The sequence below is a fragment of the Hippopotamus amphibius genome, chromosome 12, assembly GCF_030028045.1.
Source record: "Hippopotamus amphibius kiboko isolate mHipAmp2 chromosome 12, mHipAmp2.hap2, whole genome shotgun sequence".
NCBI classification, from domain to species: domain Eukaryota; kingdom Metazoa; phylum Chordata; class Mammalia; order Artiodactyla; family Hippopotamidae; genus Hippopotamus; species Hippopotamus amphibius.
Window position 1 is genome coordinate 66,803,610 of NC_080197.1, and position 22,620 is coordinate 66,826,229.

The window sequence follows — 22,620 nt, forward strand, 5'->3', positions numbered from 1 at the left end:
AGATACTGTAAGTCCAAAATACCCCCTAACCACCTACTACTCACACTTTACACTCGGGAAAAACTTAATATGACTCTAATTTTGCAGATGGTAGCTAAAACAGTGCCTATACAATTACAACACAAACGAGCAACTGCTTTTATTCTTTGTTGTCATGGTTCTTAGCCTTCATGACGCCATCCAATTTGTCTGAAATGTACACTGTATTAAACTTCTGCTCATGTGATCAGGCACAGAAATAGTGAGGCTATGATCAACTCCATACAGCCCAACAGTTAAATTGTTGTCAGGCTAAAGATATATCAAAGTTGAAAACCAAATCAAGGATTGGATTACCAAACAGAATGATGAATAGTCAGTCTGAATTGTTTAGAAAGATGATGGATTCACCAGAGATCAATCTGTTAAAGTCTAAATACATGTGCATTTTAGCAACATTAATTAGGCAGTGATGAGGTAGTATGTGCTAGGTACTGTGGCAGGCACTAGGGATAGGAAAGAGAATAAAACTTCCCTTGTGAGATCTAAAATTCTCCATCACTATTGCCTTAGATTTAATGTAATAATACAACCCACTCTGGTAGCACCGTACTCTGCGGAAAGTAGCAGGAGAGAAAGGGGAATTTAGCTTCATAAGGGGAAGTTCTTTTTTGAGCTGAGTCTTAATGAATAAGAAAGAAAGAAGGTAAAATTGCATTCATTCATTCATTCACTGGGTATGTACTGAGCATCCACTGAGTAGCAAGAACTTTGTGGTATCTTAGGAGTATAATGACGATCAAGGTATGATGTCAGCCCTTAGGTTGCTCATAGTCTGGTGGAGACTCCAAGTATGTAAAGAGCTCCCTCTCCCCCAAGCACATAGACACGTAAAAGCTTTTGTAAAAGCAGGTTGAATTCAAGGAAAGGTAAATAATTTGATGTGGCTGGAGCACAGGGTGCATGGGGAAATGTAAATATCTAATCCTGTCCCTTCTCATTTCCTACTGCTCACTCCTCCCCTTGCTGCTTTCTGCTGGTGCTGACTGTTTTCTATCTGAGCCAATGCTGCAGTAACTGGACTTTCTACCTGCAATTTCACTAACCTCCAAACAATGCCATATAATTCTACTTCAAAGCTTTGCATTGTTTCAGGAAAAACTCCTCCACAAGGCAGTCAAAGCCTTTCACAAACTGGCCCTGCTCACTTACGCAGGTCTTTCCTTCCTCACCGCCACTGCCTTTCCACGCACCTGACATTTTCTCTCTACCAAGCACATTGGCCCAGTGGTACCTTCTTTCTCAAATCTCCAAGCTTTTGTACACTCTGCTTCCTGTATCTGGACTGCCCTTACTTCTTTTTGCATCTAGGGAACCCTCCCTATCTCTTAGGAAAATTCTCTGACTCTCAACCAGCATAGGCACACCTCCTATGTACTCCCATAAATCCACATGGTTACACCTGCCATAGGAAAGTCCATGCTGTATCATTTTCACTATTAGGTTGACTGTGTCCTGCACTGGGTCTCATGTCTCTACAAAATAAGGGCCATATTTTTGTTTCAGCAGCATCAACATCTTATATTGTGTCTGATAATAGTAACTCTTTAAAATGCATTTGTTTAGTGAATGAATGAATGTTGATTCAATGTTGGATTAAAGTATTTTAGATCGCAGGCTAACATTTTATCCTCAATATCATTGGACAATAAAGAAAAAAGTAGCCTTTTTTCTTAAATGGTCAGAGAGTAAATATTTCAAGCTTGGTCTCTGTTACAACTGTTCAACTTGGCCTTAGCAGCACAAAAACAGCCATAGGCAACATGTAAATGAATGGATATGGCTGTGTTCCAATAACAGTTTATTTACAAAAATAAATGACGAGCCTGCAGGCTGTCATTTGATGACCTTGACTCTATACCATGGGTCACAAACTCACATCCCACAGATCAGATCTGCTACGAAAATACATTTTTTTGTTGTTAAAAGATAATTCTCCACGGGGCTCTCACATCTCTGCACATCACATAAGCAGAGGCATGAACTGGTTTTGCTGTCCCACACTGTCTTTACAAGGCTGTTTGTATAGTGAACAGAGTTGTAAGCTAGAGATAGTGTCTCCTTCTGGAATAGAGGGCAGAGGACTTCCCTGGTGACACAGTGGTTAAAAAGCCAGGCTTCAGTGGGATTAAAAAAAAAAAAAAAAAAAAGGAAGATTAGGAAGTGGGGGCAGCATGAGTGAGCTATTTTTCTGGGTTCTGTGAGTCTGAGGACTAGGATGAAAGATTGGATTTTAAGGAAATTTGGGGGAATTATTCAGGATAAGAGACTTGAATATATTCAAAACTGAAAAGGAGACACCAGAGGAAGAAGGTAATTAAAGATGTTATAATAAGGGCAAAAATTATTAATGTGAGTACTCAAAGCATCTTTAAATTCCTTACTTCTCCCCCCCACCCCCCAGGCCCCACATCCTCATCTCCACCCCAGCCTTATCAGCCACATTGCGAGAATTGTTGGAGAGGAGAACCAGATAAGAGATTGAAGGACTTGCATCAGAAAGGGTAGGGAGAAAAAAAAAAGGGTAGAAATTTACTGGAGAGAAAACATAGACAAAGTTTGAAGGAAAGAGAAAAGTAGAAAAGGAAAAAGGACTTCCCCATAAGCAATTTATGGTGGGGAATTGAAAGTCCAGAGGTAGAGAGAAAGAGGTGAGAAAGCAGCAAGTGAGAAAGTAGCAGAAAAAGACGAACAGTGGAAAGTGGATTTAAAGAGTGGAACTGTGAATTTTATTTATTTATTTGGTCGCACCATGTAGCATGTGGGATCTTCGTTCCTCAAATAGGGATTGAACCTGTGCCCCCTGCAATGGAAGCACAGAGTCTTAACCACTGGATGGCCAGGGAAGTCCCCTGAATTTTAAATAAGATTTCCTTTCATAATTTTTGAGAACTGAAAGTAAAGATCTGGATTCCTTTTCACTCCTATCACGTGCTAGACTGTGTTTCTCTGAGTATCACACAATATTTAGACAGGACTTCTTGGGGCTGCAGTATTTATTTGGGTAGCACAAAAAAAGAGGAGGTTACTTAATAGTATAACTCTGAGTAGGATCAGAAATTTCTCTTCCAGAAGGTACTTTGTACATTCAAGGCCCTAAATCCCAACCCAGGATAGCAGCAGTGTTTAGGCTGACAGGATGGAAAATTATGAAGCCAATGGTAGAAAGAAGATACAAGTGTGAAAATAAATTTTATGTGTTCTTTATTTCTCATTCTAAAAGCCAGGAGAGTGGAAGGAAAAGAAAGATGGTGGAATAATTGTCTTCTCTGGATTACCGCCTCTGGCCCCTTCCACCCTAAGCTTGGAGAAGAACAAAGACTGGAAATGGGGAGGTGGGGTTGGGAGACGGCGGCAGAACATCTATGACTGAAGCAAAGCTAAGAGTGAGGAGAAAAGTAGGAAAAAATACCACTTGGCCAACTGTCTTTTCCTCTTTTCCTTCCCTTGAAAGCAATCACATTGACACTCCTGTCCAACCCAAACTATTTGAGGGAGCGATAAGGAGAAGAGAAAAGAAAAGGGAAAAGAGAAGATAAAACCTGAGGGGTAAGTATGTTTATTTAACTTATCCTTCCATTTTCTCCTTCATTTTTACTTGGCACCATCCATGCCAACCTCATCCTGGAGACTCCATCCACCAAGATTCTATGTGACTTGTGCCTGTGTCTGCTCTTTAATGCCACACTGCTCTACCTCAAGATCCTAGAGCTGGCACCAGCGGCTTGAGAAATTCCATCTTCCTCTGGCCATCTTGTAGGAAGGATTCTATAATCTAGGACTGCAACAAGCAAGGCATACTTTTGATACCTGGAACTTAAAGTACAGAACTTCTGTTCCCTTAGTCACATGATTTCTGCCCTAGATTCTTTCCAATTCAGATAATACCTAGTATAATCTATGCAGGAGAGGGATAAGCAGGAAAAAAGGATGTTGCTTTTATTTTGAAGGCATCCGTTTGTTTTCTAACCATCTAAGTAAAACACCGTCTTTGTTTGACTTCATTGCTTTTTGATGTTTACTTAAAATTCAGCATTAGTGAAATACCACTGTGAATTGGTTTATTTTTCCTTTTGTAATTTATCAACGACTCTTTTTAGTTGCACAAGGCTTTAGCGGCTACATTCGAGTACCTATTTTTCAGTACATTTTAATTTATACAAGCACTATACAAAATAGGAAGATATTATCTCAGTGAATGGTAGCTATAAAGATTTGCGGGTGAAAACTCCACCATAGAAAAACATCTTTGAGGTTACTTTAAGCAAAAGGTATATAATCCCATTCATTTGTGCTTATTCACTAAGAATTTGGACAGATAATTTCAAAATTTCCAACTGAATTAAAAGTTGTAGATTCATAGTTTGGTCTCAAGTCAGCCTAAATATCTGAAAAGCTTACTAGCTTAATGGAATGAGTCTATATAAAAAAAGTGGATCATATTTTTCTGTCCTGGCAGAAAATCTTTTCATAACCTACCAGAAAAGTTAAAAAGCCATTTTCATAAAATATTTGCTATCATTTGCCTGTATGTTTCTAATTATTTTTGTATCTTGGAACCAGTTTGTCTCCTGCAATCACATAAAATAAACAGCAAAACATGGTTTCTATTTGTTCAGATTTGAGCTGTAGACATTGGTTCTCAGTAATATTAAATAAGTTATTTAATTCACTTCTGTTTAAATATTGATAAAGTTTGTTATTTGTACTCCAGATTCTTCCACAACCGAGAATAATTTAGATAATTAATAGAATTTTTGATACACTTTAGAATAATTTAAATTAATATTTAATTCACAGTTTTGTTTGATATCATATAAAGTAATGATAAATATAAGTATTTTGGCAACCCGTAATTCTTTAACAGCATTCTTTTATGGAGATAAAATGTTTAAATATTAATTAATTTAGTACTATCAGGACTGCATAGTTATTAGGCGTTTCCAAATTTGGAAGAATTTTCATTACACAGTAACTGGGTAATGAAAAAAGAAAACTAAAAGTCCCCCTCTAGTCCTTATACGGGACAGATCAAATGAAATTTTCTAATAATCTGGAGATGTTTCATAATTGAACACTTAGTAGTCATTTCCAAAATAACAAATATGAGGCTTCATTATTGACTAGGATTTTCAGAGTACATCCACGTCTGTCTCTATACCAAATAGGTTTTCATTACTCAAGTAGCATATGGCAGTAAATGAACCAAAAAGGAACATGTTGCATTATTTTCCTGCATTAAGTGCCGACATTATCTTTGCCACACTGTGTGTGTGGTTTTATTTAATGACAATCCTTTTAGAGACAGTTTGGAGGTACACGTTCTATTCTAGTTGATACCTTTTTGAAGGAGCCCATTTTCAAAGTAACATACAGTGTGTGAATTATGCCCAATCTAATTATCATGCAGTACTTTGGGAATTTACTCCTAAATGGCTGCTATTAACATAAACAAGTCAATTTACGTGTCACAGTGAGGTTCAGGTTAAAAGAAAATGTATAATGGATTTCTGTATATTTGTGATTTACTGTAACTATGCTTTTATTTTTTTAAAAAATAGAACGATAAATAGATGTACTAATTTTTCTCCATATAAACTTTACTCTTATAATAGCCATAGGACTATTTAGTAATAGTTTTCACCATCAGTTACATATTTTCACTGAGTGCCTACTATGTGTAAACATCATGCTAGGAAAAGGCCTTCAATGCAGATAGGTCTCTGCTCTGGCAACAACTACTCTGCATTAATTTTGCTCCTAATTTTGGCAGTAATAACTGTAGAAATCTAGAGGAAAGAACACTACCATCAAAGGGCAGAGATGCCTGGCACACAAAGCAGGTACTTTTTCCATTCTGAAATGAGACCTTGTAATATGGAAGAAAACTGAAGTGTAACGCAAGTTAAATTTTTTAAATAAATTCAAATTAAAATAATTGAAACTGGTTGAAATGTGTCACTAAACTGATGAAGTCAGCAAGAAGATAGGCACTATGAAGTTAAAGGAGAAGAAAATTTACAACATGGATATAGAATCATTAACCCAAATTTTCCTCAATCTCTTAAAATTGGGATGATTCGCCAAGCTCAGGGAAGAAGGCCAGAGGGAGTTATAAACACACTTCTCAAAGTGGTAAATAAGTATCATGAAAGAAAGTTAAATGAATCTTGATGAGTGAGTCAATTTGAGCATTAAAGATGTATGGTTATTCAGTTGTAATGTCTTTTTCCTGGCACTGCACCAGAGCAAAGGCTATATTTTCAGGGAATTTAAGTTCTATGGAAGGAGGACATTTGACAAAGAAACATTTCCAAATAAGACAGTTGCAGGATCTCCTTTTCTGGAAGTCTGTAACAGGGAAAAGCATTTTGGTTTTGGCTGTGTCTACAAAGCAGCCACATAAACTGAAAAATAAAACCTCATTCAAGCAAAAACTAGGGGTTCCTCATCTAACTCCAAATAACTGCAGTGTTTATTTTCTCTAGTTTTATCATTATTACATAGACATGTCTCTTGTTCTATCAAAAAGCACAAGAGTGGTTTTGGTTGGTGGCTTTCAAAATCAGAGAAACTTTATATGCACAAAAGCTGAAGCTGATTATGACATAAACTTTTAATTATAATCTAAGGGGAAAAAAAAATAAAAGAGAATGTACGTTGGTTGGAAGACCGTGAGTTGTTATCAACGGGGTACGACATCTTATTCTTTTCAACGTTCAGCCTTTCATTCTTTCAATAAATACTCATTGTGCATTTGCTAAGATAGGTGGGCAACAAACAAACTCCTTCAAGAAGTCTAACTTGCATTCTAGGGCAATACAATGGAGAGCAAAATAAAGATATTCCCTGTCTTCAGAGACTCAGGGTCTGATCATTACAATAATAGCAAGAGGATGAGGAGGAAGATGAGGCAGAGAAGGAAAAAGGGAAGGAAAAATTAATCTTCACATATATAGTAAGGCTGAGAACAGCTGTTGTTACAATGAAAAGCCTCTTCTTTTCTAGTTTATTGTTGCCTCTAAGCCATCTCAACCAAATACTGTATATTTTCCAACTATAGTGGTTACATTTTGCTTAATTTTCAGCACATTATTTTAATGGCACAACTTTGAACTTTGTTTTGAAACAAAAGCACTGCTATAAGATTAAGCTGCAAGGGTAGTCTTAAAATAGAAGGAGAGTGAACTCCATTTGGAAACAACTTTTCTGGCAGCTGTGTTTTTTTAAATTATGAATAATTCAAGAATAAAGTCCAAATTCACTTCTGAAATTATTCCCTAGAATTCTAGCCTCCTTGAGATTTTCAGGATCTCCCTTATAAAGAACCGAACTGATGACCAAATACTTTTTACATCTATTCATACCTTTATTTTTTAAAAAAAAAAGTTTAAACTTGGCCAATGTATTTCAGAAACTCGTACAACTAAACGAAGAGGAGAGGGGGGAGAGAGTGTTTCTCCAGTAGCCTTAAAAAGAATATAACCCTATTGTGTTCATAGTTTAATCTGCTGGGATTCCATAGCCGAGCAAAGATGGGTGTCAGATCTCCACGCGTAATCTTCAGTACATCCGGAACTGAGAAATGGAGGTGGAGAAAACGAACACAAGATAAAACTGAAGCAAGCTTGCCTTTAACTTTATAAGAATGTGAATCAAATAGTGTGTGTGGGGGGGGGAAGCCCTCATCAATTTCAGGATTGGGGCTGAGACACCAACTCCGCCTGGGTTCCCTGTCTCTGCTCTGTGCAGATACAGGTAATGCACCCGCTGAAATGGGAGGCAGGAGGGTGGGAAGGCCACAGAGACTTTTTTTCCTCCTCCATCAGATTGAAATGCTAACAGAAGCCATACTTCAATTAAAAAAAAAAATAGAGAAACAAATGGGGAGAGAACACCCACACATGCAATGGAAGCCCTTCACCCAGTCCTGGTAAAATGTTCTGGATCTGATACCCTTAAAGTTATCTCAGAGCAGGATTAAGTATTCTTTCATGGGGAAAAGATACGGAAACCAATACCCCTCACTTCATCCTGCTTCTGTAAATGAAGACTAACTACTCAAAGTAAATAAATTTTAGGTGTTTAGACACCGAGTTAAACAAGCAAGTTTTGCATTAGCATAACAAAAACACATGAAAATGCTGTTGTTACTGTATGTACTTTGAAGAAAATACTTAAGTGGGAGAGACAATATGTTAAAAACTGAAAGCTCCTAAAAAAATCACATCAAGAAATGAATTACTTTGTGGAAAGTATCTATTCCAAAAGGCTCTCGTTAAATACAAAGTTTAAGAGAGTATTTAAAAATATCATTTAGATGTATTTTAATTGCAACTCTACTTTTTTTCTGATGACACTTTAGATCTTAATACAATCCACGTCCTTCTTTATCACCTGAGTCTCCTTTTCAAGTCAAACATTAGTTTCAGATTCTAAAAGTGCTACTTTAACGTTCATAAATAGTATAACACACTATCTGAAATTTAGACGGGCAGTTGTGTTTGTAAATTGTGGATCTTTCAGCTTGTTTTTTTTTTCTGTTTGTGTATGAGCTACCTTGGATAAAGGATCCAGTATCAGTTACTGGATAAATCTGCCTTTTCAGTTACTTGTACTAGTATACTTCAGTTTCTTTAAATCTCATTTCTTATTTTGTTTCTTCATCCAATCAAATATTTTCTTATTACTTTCTGAATTTACGTTACCAAACTTTGATACTAAACATCATTTCCAAACTTTGCTTTTCCTTTTCACTTTGCCATGTATGCAGTGTGAAGATGTTGTGGTCCTAATTTCACCCTTCTCTCTTAATTTCAGACCATGACTTTAAAATGTCCTTATCACTTGCTTTTTGCTTCTTTTCCACTTGCTGCTGTTGCTTTCCTGGGTTTGGTTTTAGTTTTTGTTTTTTGATGCATGACTAACATTGCCTCACTTCGCAGGTTCAGAAAGAACTATTTTTTTGCTGTATGAGTTTTCTGTTTCTCTTGGTGGCTATCAGCTTCTGTTTCCTATTTTGGGGGCAGAAAGGAAAAAGCCTGTGAATGGTGGATTCTGATTTCAAGACTAGCCCTTTAGAGCAGCTTTCTAAAGTGCCAACCATTTGATTCAAAATCACTCAGAAATCTTGCAAGGAATGCAGATTCCTTGGGTCTCACCTTTTCCCTTCTGGCATAAGATGGAATATTTTTTTATTCTAAGAAAACAAAGGTTATTCTTAGATAACAGCTCCTAGGTTGTTTCCTTTCTATAATCTATTTCTTTCTCTTTTAGTGGTATCAATAGTCACTAAACTTTAGAAATCTCTGAGGATTTTTTTTTTTTTTTTTTTGGTTACATAAATGAATCCATTTATTACAGGTTAGCAGTATTTCCCATGGTGGAGCATCTGATTTTTCCATTCCTTCTGTCTTCTGGAGATGGACTTTTCTGTGACTGTAGAAGTGGTGTTGTAGGGTCAGTACCACTGGCTACCATTTGCATGCAGGAACCACAGTGGTAGACACCCACAGCTAGCTCTCCCTCTTGGTTTTGTGACAGAAGGAGAAAGTGTACTTGGTGTGCTGGCTCATTTCAATTTTCTTCACTATTTTCCTGAGGGAAACACCATAACATATCCTGTATTTACAGACAATTGCAAACTTCTTGATGTATTTAACCATGTAGCCACAAATTAGGTCCAAGATCAGAGAGCCCTTAGGTTTTATCAATGTTGTTGTCATTGATGTTGTTATTTTAACAAATAAAAATCATACGATCACCTCAACAAATACAGAAAAAGCTTTTGACAAAATTCAGCATCATTTATGATAAAAGCTCTCTAGAAAGTGGACATAGAGGGAACATACCTCAACATAATAAAGGCCATATATGACAAACCCACAGCTAATATCATACTCAACAGTGAAAAGCTGAAAGCATTTCCTCTAAGATCAGGAACAAGACAAGGATGCCAACTCTTGCTACTTTTATTCAACATAGTTTTAGAAGTCCTAGCCACAGCAATCAGAGAAGAAAAAGAAATAAAAGAAATTCAAATTGGAAAAGAAGTAAAAATGTCATTGTTTCCAGATGATGTGACACTGTGCATAGACAACCCTAAAAATGCCATCAGGAAACTACTAGAGCTTATCAATGAATTCAGTAAATTTGCAGAATACAAAATTAATATACAGAAATCTGTTGCACTTCTATACACTAATGAACTATCAGAAACTATCAGAAAGAGAAATTAAGGAAACAATCCCATTTACTATCACATTGAAAAGAATAAAATACCTAGGAATAAACCTACCTAAAGAGGTGAAAGACCTGTACTCAGAAAACTGTAAGACACTGATGAAAGAAATTGAAGACCACAAAAAACAGTTGGAAAGATATACCATGTTCCTGGAGTGGAAGAATCAGTATTGTTAAAATAACCATACTACCCAAAGCAATCTACAGATTCCATGCAATCCCTATCAAAATACCAATGGCATTTTTCACAGAGCTAGTGTAAGTAATTTTTAAATTTGTATGGAAATACAAAAGACCTCAAATAGAAATAATAATCTTGGGAAAGAAGAACAGAGCTGGAGGAATCACACTCCCTGACTTCAAATTTCTTAAAAGACCTGTAGAACTTTGGTTTGTATTTTTTATCCTCCTATAAGTTTTATTCCTTTCATTTTAAATTTATTTTCCCCCTTTATCAGGATTCCTCATTCTCATTTTCCTCCTACCAAAGCAACCATTTAAATGTGTTTAACATATATTCTTTTGTTGTTATATGTTCTTGAAAATGTCTTGCTATTTTGCATGCATGAATTTCTAATTTACATAGATGTAATGCATATTAAATTTTTGTTACTTTTTTACTCTGCATTATGTTCTAAAGGTCCACACCTGTTTCTGGGTGTTCATTCATCTGGTACATCATCTCTGATTGTCACTTAGTATATCATGTGATACAAGCCAACATATCGGGTCTGTCTACTCCCCTAAAGATGGTCCCTAGAATGCCCTCAACTCTGCTACCATAAATAACACTAGCATTAGCATCATTTTACAAATTCCCTTACAGCCTTGTCTGAGAATTTCTCTAGGATCCATACCCAGGAGTGGAATTGCTGAGTGGTTGATGAGTATACCCTCAGTTTGGCTAGATGCGCCAGGTCACTCTCCAGAATGCCTACACCAACCCACATGTGCCCACAGCTCATGAGTCTTGTTATATACCTGCATCTCTGCAACATTTGGCTTTATCCAGCTTTCTAATTTTATATTTTGGTGGCATAAACTCATAAAAAGTTTATAAAGGAAAGAAGGATATAACAAATCACAGCTCTTAGTGATTAGGACGAATGTTTTACATTGGAATAGGTGTTGAAACTTTAAAGCAAATAATACATCAATTCTGCATTCAAGGAACATGCAATGTAATGGAAAAGAGAGACCGAAGACACAGTCTTCTGTGGAAAAGCTTTGATAGCAGAATGAATACAGTGTGGGGAAGCATAGATGGAGGTCACGCAGCTCAGACTAGCAGAATCAGGGAAAGTTTTCTGCAGAAACTGACCCTGAAATTTGAAGGGGTGAATACATTTGACTGGAGAACGGTCCACCTTTGCTCAGAAAAGTTTATCCTCCTCTACTGAAAGTACATTATCAGTAATCACACCCACAGAACTACATCAACCCTGGAGATCAAAGTCCCAGACCTTCTTGCATTTTAAAAAATGGGTAGCACTTTGTTATGCTGGACATTCAGCCAAAAGACTAGCACATACAAAGGCAGTGGAAAGAGGATACACATAATTACAAAGATCAGCATGCACACTAGGCTGGGTATGTACTATCTGCTTTAAGTACATGTTCTCATTGAATCTCAGTAGTCTGGGATATTGGTGTTGGTCTTTTTTTTTTTTTCTATGATTTTTTTGTTAATTGAATGAAAGATTTTTTAAATTCTATACTGCTTTACAAGTTTTGAAAGTTTCACATACATGATTTCATATAATCCCATAATAACCCTTTTCCTCCCTACCCCTATTTTGTCCCTCTCTCTTCCCTCTCCCCAATGGTGACCACTAGTTTATTCTCTATATCTGTGAGCCTGCATCTTTTTTTATATTTATTAGTTTGTTGTATTTTTTAGATGCCACATATAAGTGATATCATACAGTATTTGTCTTTCTCTGTCTTATTTCACTTAGCATAATGCCCTCTGAGTCCATCTATATTGCTGCAAGTGGCAAAATTTCATTCTTTTTTATGGCTGAGTAGTATTCCATTGTATATATGTACCACATCTTCTTTATCTACTCATCTGTTGATGGACACTTAGGTTGCTTCCATATCTTGGCTATTGTAAATAGTGTTGCTATGAACATTAGGATGCATGTATCTTTTTTTTAAGCATACAATTTGATATCTTTTTCTTATTAGTAATGTATATATGGCATTCCCAATCTCCCAATTCATCCCACCCCAATGCATGTATCTTTTTGAATTAGTATTTTTGTCTTTTTTTTTCAGATATATGCCTAGGAGTGGAATTGCTGGGTCACATGGTAGTTATATTTTTAGTTTTTTGAGAACCAGCTTTACTGTTTCCCACAGTGGCTGCATCAATTTACATTCTCCTCAACAATGCACAAGGGTTCCCTTTTCTCCACATCCTCACTGAGATTTGTTCTTTGTGTTCTTTTTAATGATAGCCATTCTGACAAATATGAAGTAATCTGGCAACCAACCAGACGAGGGGCCAACCAATCCTACTGGACTACCCACATAGTTAGCCTGCCACAAAGAAGGACTCATACAGCCCTCCTAGGAGAAATCCATGGAATATATAGCTTGGGTGATGAGAGGAAAGTGCACTGCAGGGACACATAGGATTTCTACAGAGGCTATTTCTCCAAGGTCAAGAAGTGTAACTAACCTACTATATACATAAAAATACTAATAGCAAAGAATGAAATAATGCCATTTGCAGCAACATGGATGGACCTAGAGGTTGTCATACTGAATGAAGTATGTCAGACAGAGAAAGACAAATATTATATCATATCACTCATATGTGGAATCTAAGAAAATGGTACAAATGAACTTATTTATAAAACAGAAATAGAGTCACAGATGTAGAAAACAAACTTATGGTTACCAAGGGGGGAGGGAGTGTTAACTGGGAGATTGGGATTGACATATACACACTACTATATATAAAATAGATAACTAATAAGGATCTACTGTATAGCACAGGGAACTCTGCAATACTCTGTAATGACCTGTATTGGAAAAGAATCTAAAAGAGAGTGGATATGTGCATATGTATAACTGAATCACTTTGCTGTACAGGGAAAACTAACACAACATTGTAAATCAACTATACTCCAAAGAAAATTAAAAAAAAAATAAAATCCATGTAGTAAAATAAATTAAAATAAAAAATTTTAATTCTTCCTATTTAAAAATATTACCAATAACAACTTAGACAAAATAAGGTGGCAGAGGAACATGTTCCAGATGAAGGAACATGTTCCAGATGAAGGAACAAGATAAAACCCTAGAAGAAGAACTAAGTGAAGCAGAGATGGGAAATCTAACTGAGAAAGAGTGGTCATCTTCTTTTTTCATCAAGGAAACAAAGCCTCAGAAAAGTATATTTCCCAGCACTATACTGTTAGTAAATATTTGGTACAACCAGGATTTTAACAAATGTTTGTCTGATCTCAAAGTTAATGTTTGTTTGTTATTGTTGTTGTTTTGTTTCCCTGGTTAAAAAAATGGTCAAATATAAACATAGAAAAAGTAAGAATTTATATAAGAATTGCCTATGGAAGAGCTGCATTCTATTGTAGTGAATTAGAAGCCAATTAATAAGGACCAAGGGCAATCTGGCTTCTGTTTGATGATAATTTTCAACTACACCTTAAATTCTAGACACAGATTTCTTTACAATATTGACATGTGAAATTTTAGAGCATACTTGGATCTCTAGAAAAGAAGGCTCTATGTAATATATTAGTAAATGCCTCTAATGGGAAACCAGCTTATATTAATAGCCATCCAAGCCACATCCCCTGTAAAGCTTCTGAGTGGTAGAGACGATAGATCCATAACCAGTAAAAGGTGATAGTGTATAATATAACCTCTAATTATAATTAAACATTAATTAAATATTTTTTCCAATTTTGTCAGTTTCTTTGCAAACAATTTTATAGATAAACCCCTTTCTGTTTTCATAGTCCAGATCTTAAAATTAGTAAGTAATTGATGTTGGTCACATTTAAACTTGTTTAAATACAAAGTGCACAGAGAGATATTATTTTTATAATTAAGGTGATAATTTATCAGATTGTAGATATTGTGCTTCAAATCAGAGATCCTCTCAAAAGAAGGTATCATGAGAACTGAATCTGTCAGATCATCAGCATGCATTGCAGAAACATCTAATATTAAACAATAACACTAAAGGAAATCCAATGCTTTCCACATGACATATTCTGCATTCACAAGCATGTAAAGGACAAGCTTCTTTTTTGTGAGCAATACAATATTTCTTAGAAGCATGCATTTTTATATTCTTTATTGTTAATCGGAGAGCATACTGCTATCATACAATTAACTCACAAGAGATTTCTGACTATATATTTATATTGATGACACAGTATCCAACATTAAGCCAGCTGAAAAAAAAAAAAGCACCCTCTTATGTTAAAGTAAATTGGAATGATTTGGATCAAAGGCAGAGATATTTAGATTGAGGAACTAAATCCCCCCTTAAGACAATCTATAAAGGTTCTCTTCTAAATCTAGATATTGAAGCTAAAATTAAGCAGTTCTTTTAGTTTAAATAGAATGTACTCAAGCTGACATAAAGTTGCAGAGAAGACCCCTGTCTGTATCCCCCACAGTTTGAAAATTTTAATGATTTGAAGTCTGAGATGGAACAGATTCTTCAAGGTTTGTCTTCAGATGGCCTGTGACTGCTTCATGCTAAGTGGGTACAAAGCTAACCTGAGACCAGAGATTCTAGGAATTTCCTAGAACCTATCCCTATTCAAAAATTAGGTCTCTGCCATAGCCAAGTGAGTATACTTTTTAAACCAAAATTCTTCTAATCCGTTATTAAAACTGTTATAAAATTTCTTACTTGTCATTGCTGTGTCAGGACTTCACCAATTGATGATGGGTGGAAACTCAATTCAAAATAATTTAAATCAACACAATACTGTAAATCAACTATGTTTCAATTTAAAAAAATGAAGTTAGGACTTCCCTGGAGGCACAGTTGTTAAGAGTCTGCCTGCCAATGCAGGGGACACGGATTTGTTTTTTTTTTTTTTTTTTTTGGTTAATTCAACAACTTTATTTTTATTTATTTATTTTATTATTTTTTGGGGGGTACACCAAGTTCAATCATCTGTTTTTATACACATATCCCCATATTCCCTCCCTCCCTCAACTCCCCCCCGCCACCCTCCCCGTCCCACTCCTCTAAGGCATCTTCCATCCTCAAGTTGGACTCCCTTTGTTATACAACAACTTCCCACTGACTATCTATTTTACAGTTGGTACTATATAGATGTCTGTGCTACTCTCTCGCTTCGTCTCAGCTTCCCCTTCACCCCCCCGCCCCCCCCAAACCTCGAGTTCTCCAGTCCATTCTCTGCACCTGCGTCCTTGTTCTTGTCACTGAGATCATCAGTACCATTTTTAGATTCCGTATATGTGAGTTAGCATACAATATTTGTCTTTCTCTTTCTGACTTACTTCACTTTGTATGACAGACTCTAGGTCTATCCACCTCATTACATATAGCTCCATCTCATCCCTTTTTATAGCTGAGTAATATTCCATTGTATATATATGTCACATCATCTTTATCCATTCATTTGTTGATGGGCATTTAGGTTGCTTCCATATCCTGGCTATTGTAAATAGTGCTGCAATAAACATTATGGTACATGTTTCTTTCGGGATTATGATTTTCTTTGGGTATATGCCCAGAAGTGGGATTACTGGATCATATGGTAGTTCTATTTGTAGTTTTTCAAGGAACCTCCAAATTGTTTTCCATAGTGGCTGTACCAACTTACATTCCCACCAACAGTGCAAGAGAGTTCCCTTTTCTCCACACCCTCTCCAACATTTGTTGTTTCCAGATTCTGTGATGATGGCCATTCTGATTGGTGTGAGGTGATACCTCATTGTGGCTTTGACTTGCATTTCTCCAATGATTAGTGATGTTGAGCATCTTTTCATGTGTTTGTTGGCCATTTGTATGTCTTCTTTGGAGAACTGTCTATTTAGGTCTTTTGCCCATTTGTGGATTGGGTTCTTTGCTTTTTTGGTATTAAGCTGCATGAGCTGCTTGTATATTTTGGAGGTTAATCCTTTGTCCGTTGTTTCATAGGCAACTATTTTTTCCCATTCTGAGGGTTGCCTTCTAGTCTTGTTTATGGTTTCTTTCGCTGTGCAAAAGCTTTTAAGTTTCATGAGGTCCCATTTGTTTATTCTTGATTTTATTTCCATGATTCTGGGAGGTGGGTCAAAAAGGATCTTGCTTTGATGGATGTCACAGAGTGTTCTGCCTATGTTTTCCTCTAGGAGTTTTATAGTGTCTGGCCTTACATGTAGGTCTTTAATCCATTTTGAGTTTATTTTTGTGTATGGTGTTAGGAAGTGTTCTAATTTCATTCTTTTACATGTTGCCGTCCAATTTTCCCAGCACCACTTACTGAAGAGGCTGTCTTTTTTCCATTGTATATTTGGGGGACACGGATTTAATTCCTGGTCTGGGAAGATCCCACATGCAGTGGAGCAACTAAGCCCGTGCACCACAACTACTGAGCCTGTGCTCTAGAGCTTATGAGCCACAGCTACTGAGCCCTCATGCTACAAATACTGAAGCCCACATGCCAAGAGCCCACACTCCACAGCAAGAGAAGCCACGGCAATGAGAAGCCCGTGCACCACAACAAAGAGTAGCCCCCACTCACCACGACTAGAGAAAGCCTGTGCACAGCAATGAAGACCCAACACAGCCAAATAAATAAATAAATATTTTAAAAAATGAAGTTAAGAAAACATTTTAAACCAGTTTCCCAACCTTTAGTGTATCAGAGTTACCTGGAGGGCCTGTTAAAACTTTGGGCCTATCCCCAAAGATTTTGACTCAGAAATGAGCATTTCAAGTAAGTTTTCAGGTGAAGTTAATGCTACTGCTCCAGGGATCACTGACTTGAACAAGGAAATAAAAACCACAAAAGGCTCATGTGATTTTTAAGTCCAGGGGTCTAGGAGTCCTACTTCTGCTTTGGGTCTGGGTGACCCAAAGGGAGGAACTTAAATACTGTAGTGAGAGCTCTGTCTCTCCAATTATTAGGCACATTCACTCTGTGTAAGCATTAAATGGTCACTGGTACACTAATAATCGTGGTATCCAAGATTAGCAAGCTCATTTCAAAGAGACAATCGTACCCAATTCCCTGTAAGGAAAGTTCTGGGGAAGGCTCTGATTGGTCTTAGCTTATTCACATGCCTATTTCTGGGGGGGAAAAGTGACTGAGTGTATGGTGATGGCGAATTTTGTGACTGTGCAGGTCTTGGCCACATGCATGGACATGTGTCCAGAAGAAGCTCTTTCAATGGGCTTGGTCATTTCAATCCTGTTTCTTTTAGAGTGATTTGTGTCCATAAAATTCCTCAGCCCTTCATGTGCACATGCCTTGGCATGGCAGCTCCTTGGCCAAATGATGCCTGCAAATATCCACGTCCAGACTGGAAAGAGAGTCTTGACTCTAGCCGTGGGACGTATTTTACACATAAGTATAGAATTTAAATTACCTTAATCACAATATTTTTAATTTTTAGTAGCATTCTAATTATGACAGGGGCAAATTTTGAACAGTCTCTGATGGTATTATTACCAGTCCAAAAAAAGAAAAGATTCAAACAATATGGAAATTGGTGATGCAGATAAATACAGACTTGTAGTTCAGCAATGTGACTGATTTCTCTCCTAAGCATAAGGTAAACTCGTTCACATTCAGAGGCCCTTTAAATGACATGATTTAATGTGACTGAAAGATGTACAGATGGCACTACACTGCCTCTACTGGGAGGAGAGGTCAGACAGCAATTGGCTATAACACAACCCATACTAATGTATAGCTACAAGCTGCCACATCAGGGTCCATCTTCCCAAGAGCCTATTATGTGAAATACTCAAGCACTGTGACAGTACTCCTGGGATGCGGGAAAACATGGCAACTTTACTGTTACCCTAAGTGCCGTCAGACACTCACAGAATGACTATTCGGGAGCAAGATTTTAAAACATGATTACCTATTTATTTGCCTAATAAGAACATAATATTATAGAATATAAAAAGAATATATATGTGTTATGTTATATATATGTGTATATATATAACACATATATATGTATATATATAAAACAACCACTTTGCTGTACAGCAGAAATTAACACATTGTAAATCAACTATACTTCAATAAAAAATTAAGTAAAAGTTTTTTAAAAATTTTAAAAAGAAAGCAAATATTTCAGCATTAGGTGAGAAATCTAATTTGAATCCAGCATCCTACCTATCACTGAATTTTTTTATAAGACCACTGAAAGATGACATTTGAAAATCACAGCAGCATAAGTATTTACACTTTTAATGCGTAACTTTATCAAATGTAATCTGTATAAGTACATACTTTAAATAATAAGAATGAGAGAATTAAACCTATCAAACAACACAAAAGGCCATTGATATAAATAAAGGATAGTTGGTACTACCTTGATATTCTAAACTCAACTCAAACTTGACCTCATAAACTAATGAGTGTCCTATGGAAAATGACTATTGAAACACCGTGGCTTTCAAAACATTAAAGACCAGAAAAAGGTCATTGTCAAAAAGAAAAAGTTACTGATTATTTATTTCATGAAAGGATCTGTACAAAATACAGGTGTGCAAGGACCAAAGCAACACATTCATTAGAGAGAATATGACTATATATAATTCCACCTAAAAGAAATGTTCATATTGTCTTACATTTGGTGACATGGTTTGTGATGGAAGTAGGCCAACCTACAGTTGCATTTGAAAAGAAAAATGTAAAATACTTACATTTTCCAGTAAAGAGCATGTTCTCCTATCTCATTATTGAGGAGAGGAAAATGGAAAATAAAAAGCAAAATGAGACCTGGAAAGAACAAGTGATTACTGAGCATCACGAAACAAACCAGCAGCAGAATTAGAACCAGAATACAGGTCTTGTCTTTCAGATCCGTTCTCATTCTAGTATTACGTTCTTGTTCTATGTCTCAGCCATCAGCCTGTGGGCTAACTTAGAATGATTAACCATAGTACTTAGAGTTATCCAATTCCTGCAGAGATCATTTACTTCCAGCTCCCAGTCAATAAGCTGTGAAATATTTTCAGCTCCATTTTGCACATAAGGTAATATGTCAGGTGATATGTCAAATATTAAATATCTGATTGGTTTTGACAGAAAGACCATAAGTCGTATCTCCTTAATCTTAGATGACTGTTCTTTCTGCTGCGATATGCTATCTTTCAAAATAACTATGCCCCTAACTAGGCTTGAATCACTAGCATAGCCATTAAAAGCAAAAGATACAAATACTGTAAAGAGAGATTTTGGTTAAATCTCATATTACAGGAGATGTTCAACTTCACACTCTTCTAGACCCACTCCCCGTGTTCCTTTTTTTTTCTTTTTTGTAACACATTGAACTTGTTCTTTAATTAATTAATTAATTAAATTATCTATTTATTTATTTATTGGCTGTGTTGGGTCTTTATTGCTGTGTGTGGGCTCTCTCTAGTTGCAGAGGGCAGGGGCTACTCTTTGTTGCGGTGGGCAGACTTCTCATTGTGGTGGCTTCTCTTGTTGCGGGGCACCGGCTCTAGGTGCGTGGGCTTCAGTAGTGTGGCCCAGGGGCTCAGCTGCTCCGTGGTATGTGGGATCTTCCAGGACCAGGGATCGAACTCATGTCCCCTGCATTGGCAGGCAAATTCTTAACCACTGCACCACCAGGGAAGTCGCTCCTGTGTTCTTTTAAGTACTGTTGCTTACTGTGATGTTGCTAGATAAATTGCCCAATCTCTCATTTCTTAATTCATTAGCAATAAAATATATTTTCAACTTCCAGGTACTGAAGGTGGGAATGTTAAGTCTCATTCTTTCATTTCTCTTTAGCCCATTTTCCAGTCAATTTTAAAATTATTATTTAAATTCTTCCTTCATTTGGTTTGTAATTGTAAATAATATATTTAAACCTCTAGCACTTGTTCCAGCAAATATAGATAGTATGACTCCAGTGGTGTCTCTGCTATATGAAGATGATGTTAGTACCCTTACTTTTTTCTTCCTCTCTCCTCTTTATCCTCTTCCTCATTTCTATAATTACCCCTTGCATCTATGTTCTTCAAGGAGATTGACCATCATTGATTCTATTATCTTTATCCAATTTTTTTATTGGAATATAATTGCTTTACACTCTTGTACCAGTTTTTAAGGTACACCAAGGTCAATCATCTGTATTTATACACATATCCCCGTATTCCCTCTATCCAATTTTGATATCAAAATATGCTAATTTGATAACAGTTAGCTGGAAGGTCTTTCCCCCTTTTCTCTTCTCTGGAAGAGTATACACAAGATTGAAATTATTTGTTCCTTGAATACTTGGTAGAATTCAACTATAAAATTGTCTGGGTTTATTGCTTGTTTGTAAAAACAAATCTAATCTCTTTTATTGAAAAACCCGTTCAGGTTTATTTGCTCAGCTGAAAGTGAACATCCAGACCTCACACACACCTGGTCTTCTGGAACAGCTTTTCCTACGGAGACTTCACAGTAGCTGACCTGAGTTTCCACTATTGCTCAATGTAGTCTGGAGCAGTTTACAGGATCTTGCAGGGCTGTGCATCAAATTTCCATATGAGAAATCCTGTCTCCTAGGCTCTGAAGTTTTTAAGCTGCATGATTAGGGAAGAGCTAGCCTCCTTGGTGAAATCACGGAAGAGTCTATAACAGCATAAAGATATGATAGCTTCTTCAACATTCATGGGCTGGAAGAGATGTGGTTAGGAGCTGGCATTCAAGTCCTGAGATTACAGCAGTGTGATCAAGTGGAACCTTTGTGTCCAGTACTTTATGACCACTTTAGCTTTTAAAGAATGGGGAGCACCAAACTTTTCCCTGCTAGGAATCCCAAAACTTGTGATTCAGCTACATGATATGATGAACCAGCTTCCTGGTCTACTCTATGCGCATTCTTCCAGAACTGATTATATTTAAGCACAAGGCTATGACCAGTTTTCATGGAATTCTTCTTGAGATCAAACTCCTTTTCTAGGAAAGCCAGGCCATAGGAAAACAGTCTTGGACAAGTTGATCCTTACTTCTTAGATTTTCTGTTTCTTCTTAAATCATTTTTTCTAAACAGCTTTTTTAAAGAATTTATTTCATTGAGTTTATCATATTTCTTGGGAGAAAATTTTTATACTGTTCTCATTCCTTTTTAAATTTCCACTTTTAAGAAAATTAATTTGCCAATTATTTATTTTATTTTTTTCAAAGAAGCAATTTTTTAACTTTGTTTGTCTATTACTGCAGCTTGTTTTTACATTCATTGGTTTCATTTACCTAACAAATGTTGACTGAGTTCCAACTATTGGCTAAGCATTCTTCTAGGTACTGGGAAAAATGATTTAAAAACCCCTTATCCGACCAAACATGCCATTCTAATGTAAATGACACAAACAAACATGTAAAGTATATTCTGTGTTAAATGTGATATATGCAATGGAGAAAAATATTTCAGGGTGGAGGAGTTAAGAAGAATGAGAATAGGGCTGTAATTTTGCAAAAGGGGATGAAGAAAGGCCTCACAGAGAAGATCACATTTGGGAAAGACTTGAATAAGAGCAGGAAATGAACCGTGTTTTTCTCAGAAGGAAAAGCATCCCGTGTGGAGGTGTCAGCATGCTCCTGGTGTGAGAGCAATGCTTGGCATATTTGAGGTTCATCAGAATTTTGTGTGACTGGTGTGGAGGAAGCAAAATAGAAATAAGGGAATGAGAGGGAGATGTTCACCTTTACCTCATTATTCCTTTTATTCTACTTTCTTTGAATTTATTTTGATGTTACTTTTTCTAATTTCTTGAGCTGAATACTTTGCACAATAATGTTTAGGTTTCCGTCTTTACTAACATATTTGGGACTACACATTTTCCTCAAAATATATGACTTTTGCTACATTAGTTGCATTTTATATTTTATATTTATTATTTGGTTACAATAATAGTTCAATGTCATTCTGACAGGTGTGAGGTGATATCTCACTGTGGTTTTGATTTGAATTTCTCTGATGATTAGCAACGTTGAGCATTTTGTCATGTGCTTGCTGGCCTTCTATATGTTTTCTTTTGCAAGATGTTTATTCAGGTCTTCTGCCCTTTTTTTAATCAAGTTGTTTGTTTTTTGAAATTGAGTTGTATGAACTACTTTTGTGTTTTATATATTAACCCCTTTTTGGACATAGCAT